We start from the raw sequence: 22,981 nt of genomic DNA, 5'->3' as shown, positions 1-22,981 counted from the left end.
CACACTGAACCATCGGAAGCTGTGATGATGACTTGTTAACCAGGTAAGATCACACTGAACCATCGGAAGCTGTGATGATGACTTGTTAACCAGGTAAGATCACACTGAACCATCGGAAGCTGTGATGATGACTGTTGTTAACCAGGCAAGATCACACTGAACCATCGGAAGCTGTGGTGATGACTGATGTTAACCAGGTAAGATCACACTGAACCATCGGAAGTTGTGATGATGACTTGTTAACCAGGTAAGATCACACTGAACCATCGGAAGCTGTGATGATGACTTGTTAACCAGGTAAGATCACACTGAACCATCGGAAGCTGTGGTGATGACTGTTGTTAACCAGGTAAGATCACACTGAACCATCGGAAACTGTGGTGATGACTGTTGTTAACCAGGTAAGATCACACTGAACCATCGGAAGCTGTGATGATGACTTGTTAACCAGGTAAGATCACACTGAACCATCGGAAGCTGTGATGATGACTTGTTAACCAGGTAAGATCACACTGAACCATCGGAAGCTGTGATGATGACTTGTTAACCAGGTAAGATCACACTGAACCATCGGAAGCTGTGATGATGACTTGTTAACCAGGTAAGATCACACTGAACCATCGGAAGCTGTGGTGATGACTGTTGTTAACCAGGTAAGATCACACTGAACCATCGGAAACTGTGGTGATGACTGTTGTTAACCAGGTAAGATCACACTGAACCATCGGAAGCTGTGGTGATGACTTGTTAACCAGGTAAGATCACACTGAACCATCGGAAGCTGTGGTGATGACTTGTTAACCAGGTAAGATCACACTGAACCATCGGAAGCTGTGGTGATGACTGTTGTTAACCAGGTAAGATCACACTGAACCATCGGAAGCTGTGATGATGACTTGTTAACCAGGTAAGATCACACTGAACCATCGGAAGCTGTGATGATGACTGTTGTTAACCAGGTAAGATCACACTGAACCATCGGAAGCTGTGATGATGACTGTTGTTAACCAGGTAAGATCACACTGAACCATCGGAAGCTGTAGTGATGACTGTTGTTAACCAGGTAAGATCACACTGAACCATCGGAAGCTGTGGTGATGACTGTTGTTAACCAGGTAAGATCACACTGAACCATCGGAAGCTGTGATGATGACTGTTGTTAACCAGGTAAGATCACACTGAACCATCGGAAGCTGTAGTGATGACTGTTGTTAACCAGGTAAGATCACACTGAACCATCGGAAGCTGTGATGATGACTGTTGTTAACCAGGTAAGATCACACTGAACCATCGGAAGCTGTGGTGATGACTGTTGTTAACCAGGTAAGATCACACTGAACCATCGGAAGCTGTGGTGGTGACTGTTGTTAACCAGGTAAGATCACACTGAACCATCGGAAGCTGTGATGATGACTGTTGTTAACCAGGTAAGATCACACTGAACCATCAGAAGCTGTGGTGATGACTGTTGTTAACCAGGTAAGATCACACTGAACCATCGGAAGCTGTGGTGATGACTGTTGTTAACCAGGTAAGATCACACTGAACCATCGGAAGCTGTGATGATGACTTGTTAACCAGGTAAGATCACACTGAACCATCGGAAGCTGTGATGATGACTTGTTAACCAGGTAAGATCACACTGAACCATCGGAAGCTGTGATGATGACTGTTGTTAACCAGGTAAGATCACACTGAACCATCGGAAACTGTGGTGATGACTGTTGTTAACCAGGTAAGATCACACTGAACCATCGGAAGCTGTGATGATGACTGTTGTTAACCAGGTAAGATCACACTGAACCATCGGAAGCTGTGATGATGACTTGTTAACCAGGTAAGATCACACTGAACCATCGGAAGCTGTGGTGATGACTGTTGTTAACCAGGTAAGATCACACTGAACCATCGGAAGCTGTGGTGATGACTGTTGTTAACCAGGTAAGATCACACTGAACCATCGGAAGCTGTGATGATGACTGTTGTTAACCAGGTAAGATCACACTGAACCATCGGAAGCTGTGATGATGACTTGTTAACCAGGTAAGATCACACTGAACCATCGGAAGCTGTGGTGATGACTTGTTAACCAGGTAAGATCACACTGAACCATCGGAAGCTGTGGTGATGACTGTTGTTAACCAGGTAAGATCACACTGAACCATCGGAAGCTGTGATGATGACTGTTGTTAACCAGGTAAGATCACACTGAACCATCGGAAGCTGTGGTGATGACTGTTGTTAACCAGGTAAGATCACACTGAACCATCGGAAGCTGTGATGATGACTGTTGTTAACCAGGTAAGATCACACTGAACCATCGGAAGCTGTGATGATGACTTGTTAACCAGGTAAGATCACACTGAACCATCGGAAGCTGTGATGATGACTTGTTAACCAGGTAAGATCACACTGAACCATCGGAAGCTGTGATGATGACTGTTGTTAACCAGGTAAGATCACACTGAACCATCGGAAGCTGTGGTGATGACTGTTGTTAACCAGGTAAGATCACACTGAACCATCGGAAGCTGTGGTGATGACTGTTGTTAACCAGGTAAGATCACACTGAACCATATGAAGCTGTGATGATGACTGTTGTTAACCAGGTAAGATCACACTGAACCATCGGAAGCTGTAGTGATGACTGTTGTTAACCAGGAAAGATCACACTGAACCATCGGAAGCTGTGATGATGACTGTTGTTAATCAGGTAAGATCACACTGAACCATCGGAAGCTGTGGTGATGACTGTTGTTAACCAGGTAAGATCACACTGAACCATCGGAAGCTGTGATGATGACTGTTGTTAACCAGGTAAGATCACACTGAACCATCGGAAGCTGTAGTGATGACTGTTGTTAACCAGGTAAGATCACACTGAACCATCGGAAGCTGTGATGATGACTGTTGTTAATCAGGTAAGATCACACTGAACCATCGGAAGCTGTGGTGATGACTGTTGTGGTGATGATAACTGTGGTGATGACTGCTGTGGTGATGATAACTGTGGTGATGACTGCTGTGGTGATGATTACTATAGTGATAACTGCTGTGGTGATAACTGTGGTGATGACTGTTGTGATGATTACTGTGGTGACGACTGTTGTGGTGATAACTGGGGTGGTGACTGCTGTGGTGATGATAACTGTAGTGATAACTGCTGGGATAACTGTGATGACTGCTCTGGTGATAACTGCTGTGACGATGACTGCTCTGGTGATAACTGCCTTGCTGATAACTGCTGTGGTGGTAACTGCCGTGGTGATAACTGCCGTGGTGATAACTGCCGTGGTGATAACTGCCGTGGTGGTGACTGCCGTGGTGATGACTGCCGTGGCGATAACTGCCGTGGTGATAACTGCCGTGGTAATTGCCGTGGTAATAACTGCCGTGGTGATATCTGCCGTGGTGATAACTGCCGTGGTGATAACTGCCGTGGTAATAACTGCATTGGTAATAACTGCTGTGGTGACAACTGCCGTGGTGATAACTGCCGTGGTGATAGCTACCGTGGCGATAACTGCCGTGGTGATAACTGCCGTGGTAATAATTGCCGTGGTAATAACTGCCGTGGTGATAACTGCCGTGGTGATAACTGCCGTGGTGATAACTGCCGTGGTAATAACTGTCGTGGTAATAACTGCTGTGGTGATAACTGCCGTGGTAATAACTGCCGTGGTGATAACTGCCGTGGTGATGACTGCCGTGGTAATAACTGCCGTGGTGATAAATGCCGTGGTGATGACTGCTGTGGTGATAAATGCCGTGGTGATGACTGCTGTGGTGATGACTGCTGTGGTGATGACTGCCGTGGTGATAACTGCCGTGGTAATTGCCGTGGTAATAACTGCCGTGGTGATAACTGCCGTGGTGATAACTGCCGTGGTGATAACTGCCGTGGTAATTGCCGTGGTAATAACTGCCGTGGTGATAACTGCCGTGGTGATAACTGCCGTGGTGATAACTGCCGTGATAATAACTACCGTGGTAATAACTGCCGTGGTAATAACTGCTGTGGTGACAACTGCCGTGGTGATAACTGCCGTGGTGATAGCTGCCGTGGCGATAACTGCCGTGGTGATAACTGCCGTTGTAATAATTGCCGTGGCAATAACTGCCGTGGTGATAACTGCCGTGGTGATAACTGCCGTGGTGATAACTGCCGTGGTAATAACTGTCGTGGTAATAACTGCCGTGGTGATAACTGAAGTGGTAATAACTGCCGTGGTGATAACTTCCCTGGTGATAACTGCCGTGGTAATAAGTGCAGTGGTAATAACTGCTCTGGTGATAACTGCCGTGGTGATAACTGCCGTGGTAATAACTGCCATGATAATAACTGCCGTGGTAATAACTGCCGTGATGATAACTGCCGTGGTAATAACTGCCGTGGTAATAACTGCCGTGGTGATAACTTCCCTGGTGATAACTGCCTTGGTAATAACTGCCGTGGTGATAACTGCCGTGGTGATAACTGCCGTGGTAATAACTGCCGTGGTAATAACTACTGTGGTGATAACTGCCGTGGTGATAACTGCCGTGGTGATAACTGCCGTGGTGATAACTGCCGTGGTGATAACTGCCTTGGTGATAACTGCCGTGGTAATAACTGCCGTGGTAATAACTGTCCTGGTGATAACTGCCGTGGTAATAACTGCCGTGGTGATAACTGCCGTGGTAATAACTGCCATGATGATAACTGCCGTGGTAATAACTGCCGTGGTGATAACTGCCGTGGTAATAACTGCCGTGGTAATAACTGCCGTGGTGATAACTGCCGTGGTAATTGCCGTGGTGATAACTGCCGTGGTAATAACTGTCGTGGTGATAACTGCCAGGGTAATAATTGCCGTGGTAATAACTGCCGTGGTGATAACAGCCGTGGTAATAACTGCCGTGGTGATAACTGCCGTGGTGATAACTGCCGTGGTGATAACTGCCGTGGCAATAACTGCCGTGGTAATAAATACCGTGGTAATAACTGTCGAGGTAATAACTGCCATAATGATAACTGCCGTGGTGATAACTGCCGTGGTGATAACTGCCGTGGGAATAACTGCCGTGGTAATTGTCGTGGTAATAACTGCCGTGGTAATAACTGCCGTGGTAATAACTGCCGAGGTAATAACTACCGTGGTAATAACTACCGTGGTGATAACTGCCGTGGTAATAACTGCCGTGGTAATAACTGCCATGATGATAACTGCCGTGGTGATAACTGCCGTGGTGATAACTGCCGTGGGAATAACTGCCGTGGTGATAACTGCCGTGGTAATAACTGCCGTGGTGATAACTGCCGTGGTAATAACTGCCGTGGTAATAACTGCCATGATGATAACTGCCGTGGTAATAACTGCCATGATGATAACTGCCGTCTTAATAACTGCCGTGGTAATAATTGCCGTGGTAATAACTGCCGTGGTGATAACTGCCGTGGTAATAACATTGAACAAATGTTACACGACCTATGACTTCTGCACCTCTCCTGCCAACGGTTTATAAGCTCCTTCTCAGCACGTATGCCGTATTCTATTCAAGATTGATGGACTGACCACATCGACTCTAGGTTGAGGGACTGATTACCTCATTCTCCTCCTGTTCTTCAAGTTTCTCCTTTGTATGGACTGATGAAGCCACTGTGTGGCGAAACGTTTCCTCAATAAAGATACCCAAGAGTTGTACATGTGTCTAATTTATCAGAATGAAGATTTATTTTCTTTAACATCAAGTGAAACAGCGTTGACAATGTTGACCTGGTGAGAAATATTGCACCAGGATCACATGTTCCTCTTTAGGGTTATGCTGTACAACGCTTCTGGGTGTAAAAAATAATTAACATCACAAAATTTATGGTTTAAATTCACATCTGGTAACTTCTACGGTGTCCCGTAGCTCGACTGGTAGCGCACTCAGCTTATACACACTCAGGTCCGTGGTTCGATCTTCGGTACGGGTGGAAACATTAGCACGTGTTCATGTTCACCTAGCAGTTAATAGGTACCTGGGTGTTAGTGGACTGGTGTGGGTCGCATCCTGGGACAAAACTGACCTAATTTGCCAGAAATACTTTACATAACAAGCGGCTTTCTATGTAGTAGTATGTCATTGATGTCAGCTATGGTCTGTATATCTTGTACATGTACTTAAATAATAATAATAATAATTATTATTATTATTATTATTATTATTATTATTATTATTATTATTATTATTATTATTATTATTATTATTATTATTATTATTATTCAACTTTGTGGCAATTGCAGCTTTTCTAGCCACTATTACTGGTGGTCAGTCTTCAATTATACTCACACCTCAAGACAGGTCTACATAAAAATTTCCGAAGAGTCTTACAAAGTGGTGAAGATCCCAGCACGTGATGGGTGTTTCACCTTAACTTGTTTCAGAATATTTGTGTGTGTGCTGTGTGCATATATTTATCAACACCTCTAATAAAAACTGCAGTTTGTGTCAACTTAAAGGTTTACACAGTATACAACGTTTCTAGTTTCCTCAAGATAATAATAATAATAATAATAATAATAATAATAATAATAATAATAATAATAATAATAATAATAATAATAATAATCTATATTTCTACACGTACATGATAAAAGGTATACAAACCATAGCTGACATCAATGACATAATATATAGAAAGTCCTTTATTATGGAAAATCCTAGAGGGATTAGTACCAAATTTGAACACGAAAATCACTCCCTATGAAAGCAAAAGACTCGGCAGGAGATGCAAAATTTCCCCGACGAAAAGCAGGGGCGCCACGAGTACACTGAGAGACAACACAATAAGTGTCCGGGGCCCAAGACTATTCAACTGCCTCCCAGCATATATAAGGGGGATTACCAATAGACCCCTGGCTGTCTTCAAGAAGGCACTGGACAGGTACCTAAAGTGAGTACCTGACCAATCGGGCTGTGGTTCGTTTGCTGGTTTGCGTGCGGCCAGCAGTAACAGCCTGGTTGATCAGACCCCTGATCCACCATGAGGCCTGGTCTCAGACTGGGCCGCGGGGGCGTTGACCCCCGAAACCCTCTCCAGGTATGCAGAGCATTTCGGGCACTTAGGTTATTTTTCCCCCAGGATGCGACCCAAACCAGTCGCCTAACACCTAGGTGCCTATTTTACTGCTAGATGAACAGTGACTGCAACTGTCAACCGAGCTACGGGTATTTCCATCAAAATGAAATAAAGGGGTCAACTCTTAACTGTTAAAGCTTTCCAGTAAGTCACAGATTCTCTCAGGGGCAGTTTTTAAAAGGTGTTTATTCACAAGAGCTTATCGTTCATCCGGGCCATTAAAAACATAGATCAAGGCTTCAGATATATATGAGAGAGGATGTCCTACAATTTAAAAGTGCAGCTGTGATGTATCTGTGACCATCAGTAACAGTCTAAAAAAAACTTTATGGTCAATTAATTAAAGAGGTTAAATCATTCCTGTGTGTCTCAGACATATAAGTTTCTCTTGACGGCTATGAAATAGAGATGTATCGGATGCAAAAGTTTAGATATCCACGGATGCTGCTGCGTATGAGGATGTCTTACTTATTGCGCGGATGCGGATGCAAATGCGGATGTAAGAAATTGTGCGGATGTTCTGCAGATTCGGATGCGGATATACGATACATCACTACGTATGGAATGCTAAAATAGCATTATACAATGTAATACTGAATATATTTAATTTTAATTCATAATCTAATACCCGCCTGCTTTTAGTAGCTTGTAATACAATCATCTTTACTTATAGTGACATGTAAACGCAAGACAAAATGCAAGAAAGCGAGAGGTGTTTGTAGAAACAAGTGTAGGAAGAGGAAGGAGAAGGAGATCAAGAAAGGGTGTACGGGTAAGAAGTGTAAGTGCTGTGTGAAAAAGGTCAAATGTTGCAAGATGGAGGAGTGGTGCAAGAAGCAAGGTGGAGTGTGCACCATGAGAGAGGACTGCTACTATGGCCATGTTATCAACAAGGGTTGCAAGGTCGGCTGTGTTTGCTGCTTCACAAAACGTAAGTCTTGGACTTGAATAACCATAATGCATGTCGAGTATAATGTTTGACTTCCCTCCTTCTCTCCCACTTGTCTCTTTGGGTCCTTTCATATCTACATTCAGACTTTTCTGTCAGTGTGACTTTGTAAATGGTCCAAGTCGGACCGAAACGTCGTCGTCGTAAGCTCCTCTCTCCTGTATACGCGTTACTTGTATACTATTGCATTTTGTTTTACTGAGTTTATTAAAAAAGTTGAGGTCTCCCCACTTTTCATCCCATATGATGTATATGTATTTGTTTATTATCCTTTTTATGCATTGCGTTTATAAATGTATACTGTTATCCTACTTTTCTTTTCTATAACATGTATCAATGTATAAGCTTCTTATCCCATTGTTGCACAGCATGTATAACTGCAAGCATATATCATCCCATTACTGTATGCTTTACTTATCCCTGTTTCCCTCGTGCAACAGTAACTTCATAATTTCTCAGCTAACCTGTAAGTGTTTGCTTAATATTTAGTAACAAACTAGAATATGCTCCGCCTAGCGTCATTTTCAACTTATTCGGCCATTTTCTGTGAAATAAATATATATATATATATATATATATATATATATATATATATATATATATATATATATATATATATATATATATATATATATATATATATATATATATATATATATTTATTTATTTATTTATTTCGCTTAATTTGTTTACAAATTTACGAAAGCGTTATCTCATTTTTTTTCCAGAAATAACAACGACGTCGAGAACGATATTTACATCTGTTACGACCACAGTTTCAACAGCGACTACGACCTCAACTACAACCACGACTGCAGCATTCACTACGACAACAACTACATTTACCACGACGCCGATAACAACAACAACAACGTCAACAAGTTCTTCAACAAGCACAACTACAACATCTTCTACTACAGAATCTGCTACATCCACAACTATAACTTCTACATCTACCAGGACATCTACAAGTGCAAGTACATTAACAAGCACATCTACAAGTACATCCACAAGCACATCTACAAGTACATCCACAAGCACATCTACAAGTACATCCACAAGCACATCTACAAGTACATCCACAAGCACATCTACAAGTACGTCCACAATAGCAACCACATCTACAGGTTCCTCTACGAGTACAACTACATCAACTTCAACAACTACATCATCCACATCAACTACCAATACAACTACAACAACTACGTCTACAACTACATCAACTACGTCTACATCTACAACAACTACGTCGGCAACATCAACAACTACATCTACAACTACATCAACTACGTCTACAAGTACAACTATGTCGGCAACAACAACTACGTCAACAACTACGTCTATAACTACATCAACATCTACGTCTACAACTACGCCTACAACTACGTCTACAACTACATCAACATCTACGTCTACAACTACGTCTACAACTACCTCAACAACTACATCAACAACTACGTCTACAACTACATCAACAACTACGTCTACAACTGCGACAACTACGTCTACATCAACTACATCTACAACAATTACGTCCACAACTACAACTACATCTACAACAATTACGTCCACAACTACAACTACGTCTACATCAACATCTACAACGACTACATCTACCACTGTTACAATAACCACAACTACAACCACATTCAGACCTTCACTTGGACGATAGACACTCCAGTTCGGAAGCCTATGCAACATTAAACTGTGCAGGATGTCGAACCTAGAAGAGAGCTCACGTAACTACAATATATGGTGTGTTGTGTACCTTCTCATGTGATCCTGACACATAAAATATTGTAAAACTTCACTGTAATAACGATAATTCTATAAATTAAATTAATGACTACAGATATTTTAATTATATAATTTTAATTGTAGTGAGAGTTCTTGTGCTGAGTTATCAACACGGATTTATTATTTCTTATCAAGAAATAAATAAATATTTAGAGATTATGTATATTTTAAGCTTGTTTTTGTTAGGTGAGAGATTGTACAGTCTGGAAGACTGAGGGATTGTACAGGGAGGCCACAAAAACACTCCCTGATTTCAAACAGGTATAACATGTAACTTTATTGTAATAATCTTTTACAGTTAGTAGCTTCAGATGTAGGATTTCGTTCAGTTTCATGTGGTATAGGGCAGCATTAAAGGCACTCAATGTGCGCCCCTCTGGTTGCTCGGCAAACATCGATGTGATAGTCCAGTTCGGTCCAGACGCTCGGCAGCATATCTGGTGTTATCATGCCAACTGCTTCAGTGATCGAAATTTTCAGCTCCTCCAGGGCCTCATGTGGCCTGCAAAGTCACCGGACCTAAGTGTTTGTGACTTCTTTCTTTGGGGGGTACGTGAAGAGCACAGTTTACGTACCACCACTACCTGCAACCCTGGAGGAGCTGAAAATTTCGATCACTGAAGCAGTTGGCATGATAACACCAGATATGCTGCAGAACGTCTGGACCGAACTGGACACAATACACAAATAACCCGCACATAAAAGACAGAAGCTTACGACGACGTTTCGGTCCGACTTGGACCATTGACAAAGTCACACTAACAGAGGAGGAGCAGGACGGCTATATATAGGCAGGAAGAGGTGGAGGTAGTAGTAGTGGTAGTAGTAGTAGTAGTAGTAGTAGTAGTAGTAGTACAAGAATTGTATATAATACCGACAGGATGAAATGACACATGCACAACACCCGGGCATCCCCACCGTAGACGTTTCGCCATCCAGCCAGCCACTGGATGGCGAAACGTCCACAACAAAGACAACCAGACGCCGCACATGTGTCTAATTTCATCAGTAGATGTAGTAGAAGAAGAAGAGGTAGTAGTAGTGGTAGTGGTAGAAGTGGGAAATAAGGAAGACGAGCCAGTCAAATACAAAGGAAGGGGAGCACTGCAAGAGAGCTAGAAACCCACAGAGGGAGAGCAAGCGCACCGAGGTGCGTGAAAGGGGAAGTGGTGAAATAAAATAAAGAAGGAACAGAAACACGAGACAGGAGAGAGAAAGACAACCCAGAGGAGAAAAGGAGAGAGGAAAGGGGAAGAGGAAGAAGAAAAAGAAGAAGAAGAAAAAAAAAATGAGGAATCAGGTTAAGTCACGGGTGTTCTGAAGTTTGGAGCATTTTACAATGTAGTGGGAGAGGAAGGCATCTACAGAACTGGACTATCACATCGATGTTTGCCGAGCAACCAGAGGGGCGCACATTGAGTGCCTTTAATGCTGCCCTATACCACATGAAACTGAACGAAATCCTACATCTGAAGCTACTAACTGTGAAAGATTATTACAATAAAGTTATATGCTATACCTGTTTGAAATCAGGGAGTGTTTTTGTGGACACCCTGTATATAATCTGTGAAATTATAGTCTGAGATACTACAGTTTGAGAGATTATAGCCTGACATTATGTAGTCCGAGATATATAGTCGGAGATATATAGCTGGAAAGATTATACAGCGTGAGAGATTGTCAGCAGGATATACCAATTGAAAGATCTGAACAACTTTAAATTACATAACAGCTGTGATTATTCTTACTTGGGTATATTTACTGATGAGAAGTTTTGCCAACCACTGACATTTTAAGTCCAATAAATAAAATAAATACTGGAAACTAAGGAAGAAATGCCGAGGTAATTTTCTGGAGTTGAGTCCCTGAGAGCCTTTACAGGTGTTGAGACAGTCCCTGAGCCTTCACAGGTGTTGAGACAGTCCCTGAGCCTTTACAGGTGTTGAGACAGTCCCTGAGCCTTCACAGGTGTTGAGACAGTCCCTGAGCCTTCACAGGTGTTGGGCCAGTCCCTGAGCCTTCACAGGTGTTGAGACAGTCCCTGAGCCTTCACAGGTGTTGGGCCAGTCCCTGAGCCTTCACAGGTGTTGGGCCAGTCCCTGAGCCTTCACAGGTGTTGGGCCAGTCCCTGAGCCTTCACAGGTGTTGGGCCAGTCCCTGAGCCTTCACAGGTGTTGAGCCAGTCCCTGAGCCTTCACAGGTGTTGAGCCAGTCCCTGAGCCTTCACAGGTGTTGAGCCAGTCCCTAAGCCTTCACAGGTGTTGAGCCAGTCCCTGAGCCTTCACAGGTGTTGAGCCAGTCCCTGAGCCTTCACAGGTGTTGAGCCAGTCCCTGAGCCTTCACAGGTGTTGAGCCAGTCCCTGAGCCTTCACAGGTGTTGAGCCAGTCCCTGAGCCTTCACAGGTGTTGAGCCAGTCCCTGAACCTTCACAGGTGTTGAGCCAGTCCCTGGGACTTCACAAGTGTTGAGCCAGTCCCTGAGCCTTCACAAGTGTTGAACCAGTCCCTGAGCCTTCACAAGTGTTGAGTCAGTCCCTGAGCCTTCACAGGTGTTGGGCAGTCCCTGAGCCTTCACAGGTGTTGAGCCAGTCCCTGAGCCTTCACAGGTGTTGAGCCAGTCCCTGAACCTTCACAGGTGTTGAGCCAGTCCCTGAGCCTTCACAGGTGTTAAACCAGTCCCTGAGCCTTCACAAGTGTTGAACCAGTCCCTGAACCTTCACAAGTGTTGAGCCAACCCCTGAGCCTTCACAGGTGTTGAGCCAGTCCCTGAGCCTTCACAGGTGTTGGGCCAGTCCCTGAGCCTTCACAAGTGTTGAGCCAGTCCCTGAGCCTTCACAGGTGTTGACCCAGTCCCTGAGCCTTCACAGGTGTTGAGTCAGTCCCTGAGCCTTCACAGGTGTTGAGCCAGTCCCTGAGCCTTCACAGGTGATGAGCCAGTCCCTGAACTTTCACAGGTGTTGAGTCAGTCCCTGAGCCTTCACAGGTGTTGAGCCAGTCCCTGAGCCTTCACAGGTGTTGAGCCAGTCCCTGAGCCTTCACAGGTATTGAGTCAGTCCCTGAGCCTTCACAGGTGTTGAGTCAGTCCCTGAGCCTTCACAGGTGTTGAGCCAGTCCCTGGGCCTTCACAAGTGTTGAGCCAGTCCCTGAGCCTTCACAAGTGTTGAACCAGTCCCTGAGCCTTCACAGGTGTTGAGTCAGTCCCTGAGCCTTCACAGGTGTTGAGCCAGTCCCTGAGCCTTCACAGGTATTGAGTCAGTCCCTGAGCCTTCACAGGTGTTGAGTCAGTCCCTGAGCCTTCACAGGTGTTGAGTCAGTCCCTGAGCCTTCACAGGTGTTGAGCCACTTATCCTCATGTGCTGAGGCTGTTGCACTTGTATTCACATGATATACACACTGTGAAGTGTATTTCTCTCAGTGTGTGTGTGCGTGTGTGTGTATGTGTGTGTATGTGTGTGTGTGTGTGTGTGTGTGTGTGTGTGTGTGTGTGTGTGTGTGTGTGTGTGTGTGTGTGTGTGTGTGTGTGTGTGTGTGTGTGTGTGTGTGTGTGTGTGTGTGTGTGTGTGTGTGTGTGTGTGTGTGTGTGTGTGTGTGTGTGTGTGTGTGTGTGTACTCACCTAGTTGAGGTTGCGGGGGTCGAGTCCGAGCTCCTGGCCCCGGTGTGTGTGTGTACTCACCTAATTGTACTCACCTAATTGTGGTTGCAGGGGTCGAGACTCAGCTCCTGGCCCCGCCTCTTCACTGATCGCTACTGGGTCCTCTCTCTTTCTGCTTCCTGAGCTTTGTCATACCTCTTCTTAAAACTATGTATGGTTCCTGCCTCCACTACTTCACTTGCTAGGCTATTCCACTTGCTGACAACTCTATGACTGAAGAAATACTTCCTAACGTCCCTGTGACTCGTCTGAATCTTCAGCTTCCAGTTGTGACCCCTTGTCCCTGTGTCCCCTCTCTGGAACATCCTATCTCTGTCCACCTTGTCTATTCCCCGCAGTATCTTGTATGTCGTTATCATGTCTCCCCTGACCCTTCTGTCCTCCAGTGTCGTCAGTCCGATTTCCCTTAACCTTTCCTCGTACGACATTCCCTTGAGCTCTGGGACTAGCCTTGTTGCAAACCTTTATACTTTCTCTAACTTCTTGACGTGCTTGACCAGGTGTGGGTTCCAGACTGGTGCTGCATACTCCAGTATGGGCCTAACATACACAGTGTACAGTGTCTTGAACGATTCCTTATTAAGGTATCGGAACGCTATTCTCAGGTTTGCCAGGCGCCCGTATGCTGCAGCAGTTATTTGGTTGATGCGTGCCTCCGGTGATGTGCTCGGTGTTATGGTCACCCCAAGGTCTTTCTCCCTGAGTGAGGTCTGTAGTCTTTGTCCACCTAGCCTATACTCTGTCTGCGGTCTTCTTTGCCCCTCCCCAATCTTCATGACTTTGCATTTGGCTGGATTGAATTCGAGACGCCAGTTACTGGACCACATGTCCAGCCTGTCCAGGTCTCTTTGCAGTCCTGCCTCATCCTCGTCCGATTTAATTCTTCTCATCAACTTCACATCTGCGAACAGGGACACTTCTATTCCTTCCATCATGTCGTTCACATATATCAAAAATAGCACTGGTCCTAGAACTGACCCCTGTGGGACCCCGCTCGTAACAGGCGCCCACTGTGATACCTCTTCACGTACCATGACTCGTTGCTGCCTCCCTGTCAGGTATTCCCTTATCCATTGCAGTGCCCTTCCTTTTACGTGCGCCTGATCCTCCAGCTTCTGCACTAATCTCACTTGTGTATGTGTGTGTGTGTGTGTGTGTGTATGCTGAGTTTACTTCCTAATTTGGTGATAAAGTATTCTTGACTGGTGGTATTACTTATATATACTATGTACATGCATAGTATACTTATACTATGTACATGCACAGTATACATATACTATGTCATTTCCTGTGCATAAACTGTATATGTATGTGTGTGTGGCGAGTGTCTCCTTTGTCATAACAAAATCAAACAAAAATCATGCTCGCACGTTATATTTTATTAAACGCACCAAAGCATCTCATGACATCTTTTAATACAGCCTGTGAGGATATACCAGAGTTTGCCACTGTTTATCATGCTATACAAGGTACTCTTCTGAGACTCAAGGAGGAATATCCAGACTCGTCCAAACGATATTGTTATTATTATTATTATTATTATTATTATTATTATTATTATTATTATTATTATTATTATTATTATTATTATTATCATTAGCAGCAGCAGCAGCAGGTAGTGTTATTGTTGTTATATTCGTGAAAAAGAGAAACCCTTGGATCAAGAGAAGCTGTAACTGCTGGACAAAAGTGAAATAAATACAGATCTGTCACAGACATTCTCATCTAAATTTAAATAATAAATACAATGGAAGTCAAATGATTATCCTTCAATATCTGAGATAAACACGAGGACCTTCGTTGGCCACACTTAAACATTACTGAAATAATTGCTAATACAAAGGTTAATAATAATAATAATAATAATATTTATTTCTGCAAGTACATATACGGACCTAGCTAACATACTATATAAAAAGCCCCTTCTTAAGGAGAGCATTTCGGGCAAATTAAATCAATTTTGTCCCCAGGATGCGACCCACACCAGTAGACTAATACTCAGAAACCTATCTACTGCTAGGTGAACATAGACAGCAGGTGTCCTGAGGAAACACGTTCTAATGTTTCCACCCGTACCGAAGATCGAACCACGGACCTCAATGTGTGAGTTGAGTGCGCTGTCAACCAAGCTACAGGTGCACACTAGTAAGTGAAACTTGAACTCATTCTTCCGTGCCTCATCGTTTTATTTACAAATATGTACATTCGTTCTCCATGGGGAAGTGGAACAGAATTGTTCCTCCGTAAGCCATGCGTGTTGTAAGAGGCGACTAAAATGCTGGGAGCAAGGGACTAGTAACCCCTTCTCTTGTATAAATTACTAAATTTAAAAGAGAAACTTTCGTTTTTCTTTTTGGGTCACCCTGCCTTGGTGGGATACGGCCAGTTTGTGAAAAAAAAAATGTACATTCGTCTCTTTAAAACAAGCTACACCATTTACTCCCTTATATACATAAATGTTACTTTTAAAAGCAACAATATATTAAAATGGAACTGATAAAGAACTCTACAAACGCATCATTGGCTACTGCATATTCAATCTATTGCAAAACCTATGATAGATTTTATGCAGGTATAAAAGGCAGCCTTAGAGAGGCTTAGATAGCATAAACATGCTATATCTAACCACTAAATAGGCAGTGCTGTCTTAATTAACCCCAAAGGAATTGTCTAAATTCATATTTTTCTTCTTCCAAAGTTTTCTTTTATAACTTGAGAACGTTTCATCCGATCGGCTTAAAATTTTGAACGTTGGTGTATCGCAACTAGGAAAAAGTACATGAAATTTTGGTCCTGGTAGGTACCCACTGCCAGTTTTATATAGAACATTCCGGCTAAGTAGGACACACTGGTGTATGTCACTTACAAGGCTGAAACAATTATTGGAGAGTAAATCCTAATTTGACAATTTTATTTTGATAATGTTGTAATATATTTTTTTCCATGAATAACTTGAGTTTGCCTCTAGTGCAGAAATTTCAGTCTTTACCATCTGAAGCATCACAGGGACAGCAGAGTTTGTCAAACATTTAGGCTTCGTAAATTTAAATTTTAAACCAGCCTAACATAGTTAATTTATGGGAAATTGAGAAGCGAACATTCGATTATGTAATGTTCTTCTTCATAATTGTTCTTCACAATTGTTCTTCACAATTCTTCTTCACAGTTGTTCTTCACAATTCTTCTTCACAGTTGTTCTTCACAACTGTTTTTCACAATTGTTCATCTTCACAATTGTTCTTCTTCACAACTGTTCTTCTTCACAATTGTTCTTCACAATTGTTCCTCTTCATAACTGTTCTTCACAAATGTTCTTCACAACTGTTCTTCTTCACTACTGAATAAGTAGGTAAAGTGACACACCTTCGAATAATCTAAGAGAAGAACTGACACACCTTTGGGACTGGGCGAACGAAGAATTTCAAGAGGCATCCTGGTGGGAATTCTTTCCTGATAGACCACCTATGCTGGCTTGGATGAAGGATGATTCCCTAAAAAAACAGACTGATGAGGGCTGAGTTCCCAAAGAAGAAGACGTAATGTAGCTGGTAGAGGACGCTGGCCTGGGCACTAAAACAAACAAGACCTTTACCTGATAACCACAACGTCACATTATTTAGTGGATGTTTATTACATCGCATATACAGTGTTAGTTAGTTTAATATCTTTATTATGCACCCCATACCCATCCTGTGGGCGGTAGTCAAAAGATTACAAAGGTACATAATGGGTACAGGGACTGGACCCCAAAGTTATGATAGCTGAACTAGTTACAAAGGTAATGAACTCCAGGTAGATCTGGTCACAATCATGGCAAGTTACAAAGGTAATGAATCAGTCTCACTCCTATACATGGTTACAGTCATGAACAAATTACAAAGTAATGAGCCACTGATACGTCCACACCTGGTCACAATTGTAATGAGTTATAAATACAAATATTAAGTGGGTCATACAGTGCATATACAGTGGAACCCCGGATTTCGCACTTAATCCGTTCCAGACGGTGGCTCTAAATCCGAAAAGTGCGAAAACTGAAGCAACATTTCCCATAAGAAATAATGTAAATACAATTAATCCGTTCCAGACACCCAAAATTATTCACAAAAAAAATCATTTTTTAAAGAATAACTGCGTATAGTTTTACATACAGAAAGCAATAATAAATGAATATAAATAAATATAAACATTACATACCTTTTTTGAAGAATCCTGTTGGCATGTGGAAGGCGTGGATGAGAGAGGGAGTTGGGTTATTGTTTAGAAGGGGAATCCCCCTCCATAAGGACTTCAGGTATCAAGTCCCTCTCTGGGGTTACTTCTTTGTCTTTTACTGCCACTAGGACCAGCTTGAGAGTCACTGGACCCCTGTCACACAAAAAAAAGTGTCCAGAGGGCTGTTTCTGGCGTCTCTTTAAGATTTGCCTGAAGTGAGACAAGGTTTTGTCACTGAACATGATGCAGACATGGCTTGTTTCTGCTTGGTCAGGTTGATATTTTTTCAACAAAACTTTGCAACTCATTTCACTTTGCACACATGTCCTTAATCATTGAAGAAGGCACATTCTCCCCTCTCTTTTCTTCATCCTCTGAAGCAATTTCCTCAGCTGCAGTCTGTTACTGTTCCTGTTGAAGGTGTTGTAGCCTCTTCAGTGGTTAGCTCTTCCCTGTGGTTCTCCACCAACTCTTCCACATCCTGACCACTCACCTCCAACCCCATGGACTTCCACAAAGACACAATACATTCCACAACAGGCATAGGGTCGACAGGGTCACCCTCAAACCCTTCATAATCCTTCTCTTGGACACATTCTAGCCACAATTTTTTCCAAGCAGAGTTCAAAGTCTTGGAAGTCACTTCCTGCCAAGCCTTACCGATAAGGCTTATGCAGTGGAGGTTATTGAAGTGATCCCTCCAGAACTCTCTTACGGCTAATTCAGTGTCCGAGGTCACTTCAAAACACCTTTGAAACATTGCTTTGGTGTTTACCTGGAGTTTACCTGGAGAGAGTTCCGGGGGTCAACGCCCCCGCGGCCCGGTCTGTGACCAGGCCTCCTGGTGGATCAGAGCCTGATCAACCAGGCTGTTGCTGCTGGCTGCACGCAAACCAACGTACGAGCCACAGCCCGGCTGATCCGGAACTGACTTTAGGTGCTTGTCCAGTGCCAGCTTGAAGACTGCCAGAGGTCTGTTGGTAATCCCCCTTATGTGTGCTGGGAGGCAGTTGAACAGTCTCGGGCCCTTGACACTTATTGTATGGTCTCTTAACGTGCTAGTGACACCCCTGCTTTTCATTGGGGGGATGGTGCATCGTCTGCCAAGTCTTTTGCTTTCGTAGTGAGTGATTTTCGTGTGCAAGTTCGGTACTAGTCCCTCTAGGATTTTCCAGGTGTATATAATCATGTATCTCTCCCTCCTGCGTTCCAGGGAATACAGGTTTAGGAACCTCAAGCGCTCCCAATAATTGAGGTGTTTTATCTCCGTTATGCGCGCCGTGAAAGTTCTCTGTACATTTTCTAGGTCGGCAATTTCACCTGCCTTGAAAGGTGCTGTTAGTGTGCAGCAATATTCCAGCCTAGATAGAACAAGTGACCTGAAGAGTGTCATCATGGGCTTGGCCTCCCTAGTTTTGAAGGTTCTCATTATCCATCCTGTCATTTTTCTAGCAGATGCGATTGATACAATGTTATGGTCCTTGAAGGTGAGATCCTCCAACATGATCACTCCCAGGTCTTTGACGTTGGTGTTTCGCTCTATTTTGTGGCCAGAATTTGTTTTGTACTCTGATGAAGATTTAATTTCCTCATGTAGAGATTTTTGAAGATTGAAATGACCTGCTGGTCCATGGGCTGGATGAGAGGAGTGGTGCTAGGAGGCAAGAACTTCACTGTTATAAAATTAAAGTCCCTAAATAAGTGGTCTTCCAAGTCTGGAGGATGAGAAGGAGCATTGTCCAGTACCAGGAGGCACTTGAGTGGCAATTTATTTTCCAGGAGGTATTTTTTCACACTCGGGCCAAATACTTCGTTGACTCAGTCAGTGAAAATTTGCCTCGTGACCCATGCCTTATTATTAGCTTTCCATATTACACACAATTTACACTTCACGACATTGTTTTTCTTGAACACTCTGGGATCTTCAGAGCGATACACCGGTAAAGGCTTACTTTGAAATCCCCACTAGCATTACCACAGAACAAGAGAGTTAGACTGTCTTTCATAGGCTTGTGTCCTGGCAGTGCCTTTTCCTCCTGCTTGATGTAGGTCCTCCTTGGCATTTTCTTTCAAAAAAAGGCCTGTTTCATCACAACTGAACACTTGTTGGGGAGGAATCCTTCATCCTCTACGTAATCCTTGAATTCACACAAGAATTCTTCAGCCGCACGTTTGTCTCAACTTGCAGCCTCACCATGCCTTACAACACTGTGTATGCCACTACGCTTCTTGAATCTGTCGAACCAGCCTCTGCTGGCCTTAAATTCACTTACAGCAGCACTTGTTCCAGGCATTTTCTTTACGAGATCCGCATGTAACTGCCTTGCCTTTTCACAAATGATCGACTCTAAAACACTATCTCCCGCTAATTGTTTTTCGTTGATCCACACCAACAACAACTTCTCCACATCTTCGACTACTTGTGACTTCTGTTTCGATAACATATTCACCCCTTTCGCAACTTTAACTTCATTGATTTCTACTTTCTTTGCCAGGATGGAAAATATTGTTGATTTCGACTTCCCATACATCCTGGCAAGCTTGGCTGAACGTTTCCACTTTCGTACTTTTCTACACTCTCTTTCTTTAATTCTATCGTGTTTCTCACTTTCTTTACCATGGTGGCTTATTTCACAGTCACATTCAATAAACAAGCACAAAAATTGAGAAATATTTCAAATGAATACTCACTCAACCAGCGACAGAGCCAGACTGACGGCGTTCCCTGGGCGGGAAAAGTGCATGATACATGCGATTCCCAGGACAAGATCTGAAATTCGAAGCAAAATCTCTCACAAAAAAAGTGTCTGAAATCCGAAAAGTGCGATGTCAGGTGCGTGCGAAATCTGGGGTTCCACTATACATGGATTTCAGTTCTGTGATCGTGTTTCAGGTCTTTATGTATATGGGACTCCTCGCCAGTCAGAGATATAGTATCATTAAGCATAAGGCTTTTAACTATGGATAAAATTACTAAGTTCTATTTCAACCTCCGGTCTGCCATAAGGAGATTTAACTTAATTTGTTTTTATTACAAGTATACTCCTACATGGAAAGGTATGCATGCAAACGAACGATACACGAAACCACTTCTGTTCAGTATTTAAGATGTGTTTAAAACTGCAAGCATCAAATGTCATGACTAGTTAAATGTGTCCCTCTTCAGTACAGGAAAGACTGCTATAACTAAAATTGTCAGGCACACCATCTAAAGGGGACAAAAAGATACAAAACATCCAGGTCATGGGAAAACCTGTTTAGTCACAGCCACTCAAGAGGGAGAGGTATTTTAGTGACAGAAAGGAAAAAAACTGGCAGGAAATGGCAGAAATCTTACACCAAATCCAGTCATTCCTGGAGTGGAACCACAGTCGAAGGCCTCCACTCCAAACCAACAGATACAGATACTAATGCCGGAAAAAAAAATCCCCCCCCCCAAAGTACTAAAAACAACCGACATAGCCCCACTCCACAAAGGGGGCAGTAAAGCAATAGCAAAGAACTACAGACCGATAGCACTAACATCCCATATCATAAAAATCTTTGAAAGGGTCCTAAGAAGCAAGATCACCATCCATCTAGAAACCCATCAGTTACACAACCCAGGGCAACATGGGTTTAGAACAGGTCGCTCCTGTCTGTCTCAACTACTGGATCACTATGACAAGATCCTAGATGTACTAGAAGACAAAACGAATGCAGATGTAATATATACAGACTTTGCAAAAGCCTTCGACAAGTGTGACCATGGCGTAATAGCGCACAAAATGCGTGCTAAAGGAATAACAGGAAAAGTTGGTCGATGGATCTATAATTTCCTCACAAACAGAACACAGAGAGTAGTAGTCAACAGAGTAAAGTCCGAGGCAGCTACGGTGAAAAGCTCTGTTCCACAAGGCACAGTACTCGCTCCCATCTTGTTCCTCATCCTCATATCTGACATAGACAAGGATGTCAGCCACAGCACCGTGTCTTCCTTTGCAGATGACACCCGAATCTGCATGACAGTGTCTTCCATTGCAGACACTGCAAAGCTCCAGGCGGACATCAACCAAATCTTTCAGTGGGCTGCAGAAAACAATATGAAGTTCAACGATGAGAAATTTCAATTACTCAGATATGGTAAACACGAGGAAATTAAATCTTCATCAGAGTACAAAACAAATTCTGGCCACAAAATAGAGCGAAACACCAACGTCAAAGACCTGGGAGTGATCATGTCGGAGGATCTCACCTTCAGGGACCATAACATTGTATCAATCGCAGCTGCTAGAAAAATGACAGGATGGATAATGAGAACCTTCAAAACTAGGGATGCCAAGCCCACGATGACACTCTTCATGTCACTTGTTCTATCTAGGCTGGAATATTGCTGCACACTAACAGCACCTTTCAAGGCAGGTGAAATTGCTGACCTAGAAAATGTGCAGAGAACCTTCACGGCATGCATAACGAAGATAAAACACCTCAATTACTGGGAGCACTTGAGGTTCCTGAACCTGTATTCCCTGGAACGCAGGCGGGAGAGGTACATGATTATATACAACTGGAAAATCCTAGAGGGACTAGTACTGAACTTGCACACGAAAATCACTCACTACGAAAGCAAAATACTTGGCAGACGATGCAACATCCCCCCAATGAAAAGCAGGGGTGTCACTAGCACGTTAAGAGACCATACAATAAGTGTCAGGGGCCCGAGACTGTTCAACTGCCTCCCAGCATACATAAGGGGGATTACCAATAGACCCCTGGCAGTCTTCAAGCTGGCACTGGACAAGCACGTAAGTCGGTACTTGACCAGCCGGGCTGTGGCTCGTACGTTGGTTTGCATGCAGCCAGTAGTAACAGCCTGGTTGATCAGGCTCTGATCCACCAGGAGGCCTGGTCACAGACTGGGCCGGGGGCGTTGACCCCCGGAACTCTCTCCAAGTAAACGCCAGGTAAGCAGAGCTGGCTACACTTGAGGGCTTTATTTAAAAATATTATTAGTCTCATAACAGAATGAGCATTATTTCGCACGATAGCATGTCCATCCAATCAACTATCCAATAACGAGAAGCCTTGAAGGTGCCTCCATTGGAGAGTGTTGTTCACAACCCTAAGCAGGACCCAAGACTTGTAACAGCAGCTCTTTATCAGACCTCTTGGCAAATCTGTATGAATGGTCCCACCAGGTTGGACAATAAAGCAGACTGTAAACGGATGGGGTTGTAGGCGCCCTTATAAACACAAACATTAAATATATATCAGGAACGTGCAC

This window comes from Cherax quadricarinatus, chromosome 68 (genome assembly GCF_038502225.1).
Source record: "Cherax quadricarinatus isolate ZL_2023a chromosome 68, ASM3850222v1, whole genome shotgun sequence".
NCBI classification, from domain to species: Eukaryota; Metazoa; Arthropoda; class Malacostraca; order Decapoda; family Parastacidae; genus Cherax; species Cherax quadricarinatus.
This window is presented reverse-complemented; position numbering follows the sequence as displayed.